General features: G+C 50.7%; 1 pseudogene; it reads left to right on the forward strand.

Moving 5' to 3' along the window:
* The first annotated feature begins 796 nt into the window (after positions 1-796).
* On the forward strand, positions 797-1522 carry LOC128105488 (60S ribosomal protein L13-like; annotated as a pseudogene).
* Positions 1523-1975: the final 453 nt, after the last annotated feature.

Below are 1975 nucleotides of genomic sequence, written 5' to 3' on the forward strand. Positions count from 1 at the left end.
TGCCCAGTTCATCTGTCAATCATGGGAAGCTCCTACGGATATCTCTGTTGTGATCAAAACCAGAAGGGAGATCGGGTTAGTCTGGAGCCCCTGCTTTCCCCATGACTGTGGTGGCTGAGTGAGGGACCCTGAGTTTCTAGCTGGAGGTAGGATGTCTTTCTAGCACATTTTTTTCATAGAAGAAACATGAGTCTCCTGATTTGAGTCTCCAGAACCTCAAGAACAGTGATTCTCAACATGAGGTCATGACCTCTTTAGCAAACCTCTATCTCCAAAAATATTTACATTACAATTCGTAACAGTAGCGAAGTTATAGTTACGAAGTAGCAATGAAAGTAATTTTACGGTTGGAAGTCACCAAAACATGAGGAACTGTTAAAATGTCGCAGCATTAGGGAGGTTGAGAACCACTGTGCCAGAAAGACAAGTGTAACCTCAAATTTGCCTGGTCCCTCCAAGGGAGCCCAGGCTGTATGTGATGATAGGGATGCTTTCTGCCACTCTGGCTGTTACCAAAGCAACCCATTTAGTGACTCTACAAGCCCATTGGATGTAATGCCCTCATGCTCCCAAGCATAGGTCCAGGTACATGGTTGCTTACTACCTAGCTTTGACCTTAAGGCACTGCAGGTCTGAGGACATTATTTCCTAATGGGAAATGCCACCGCCAAAGGACATCCTCTATCTGCCCTGCCATCAAAACTTCAGTCTATCAGTTTGTCTCTTCATCCTTTGTGCCTTATTGACACTGTCTGGGCAGGATCCTCATCTTTCAGCAGGGGAAGACATAAAGAGGATGAAGCCCTTTCCGCTCGGCTGTTCTCCTGCAAAGGAGGCAGCTACAGCGCCCAGCCGGAATGGCATGATCCTGAAGCCCCACTTCCACAAGGATTGGCAGCCCCGAGTGGACACTTGGTTCAACCAGCCGGCACGCAAGATCCGCAGACGCAAGGCCCGGAAGGCGAAAGTGCACTGCATTGCTCCTCGCCCCGCGTCCGGTCCCATCAGGCCCATAGTGAGGTGCCCTGCAGTGAGGTACCACACCAAGGTTCGAGCTGGTGGGGGCTTCAGCCTGCAAGAACTCAGGCTGGCTGGTATCCATAAGAAAGTGGCTCGCACCATCGGCATCTCTGTGGACCCAAGGAGGCGAAATAAATCTACTGAACCACTCACTATAGGCCAATGTGCCGGGCCTGAAGAAGTACCGACCGCTCCAACCTCATACTCTTCCCCAGGAAGCCTTCTGCTCTGAAGAAGGGAGATAGTTCTGCTGAAGAACTTAAATTGGCCACCCAGCTCACAGGACCAGTGATGCCCATCCGGACTGTCTACAAAAAGGAGAAAGCCAGGGTCATCACAGAAGAAGAGAAGAACCTCAAGGCTTTTGCCAGTCTTTGAATGGCGCGGGCCAATGCCTGGCTCTTTGGCATCCGAGCAAAGAGGACAAAGGAAGCTGCAGAGCAAGATGCTGAAAAGAAAAAGTGATGTGCTGTTGGAGTATTGCAATAAATTTTCCATAAAGCAGGAGAGAAAGAGAGAGAGAGAGAGAGAGAGAGAGAGAGAGAGAGAGAGAGAGAGAGGATGAAGAACCCAAAGCGGAATGATTGCAGAGTGTCCCTGGAACACAGACCCAGGCAGAGAAGAAGGGATCGAGTCCCTCTGGCTGTGAGGTAGGGGTGGAGGGGAAGAAACCAGATGGGCTTCCCAATTGGGCAATGACCATCAGCACCACGGAGAGCTCCCACAACCCGCCCGGCCTGCCAGAACCCAGTGGCCCCCTTCTGCTTGTGAACCAATGCCTACTTCTACTGGTGAGTTTCCAAAGTGCTGTCCCTCCAAAAGGCAAGGCCTCACCTTATCTGCGACCTCCTCACTCTGGCCTAGATAAGTCAGGATCTCATGGCTCACGTGAGTATTGAATGATGGTCTCTCCAGAATACTTCTACCATGCCCCAGGCTGCTCTTGGATCTTAGG

This window comes from Peromyscus californicus, unplaced genomic scaffold (assembly GCF_007827085.1).
Source record: "Peromyscus californicus insignis strain IS unplaced genomic scaffold, ASM782708v3 Scaffold_11__1_contigs__length_118956290, whole genome shotgun sequence".
In the NCBI taxonomy this organism is placed as follows: Eukaryota; Metazoa; Chordata; class Mammalia; order Rodentia; family Cricetidae; genus Peromyscus; species Peromyscus californicus.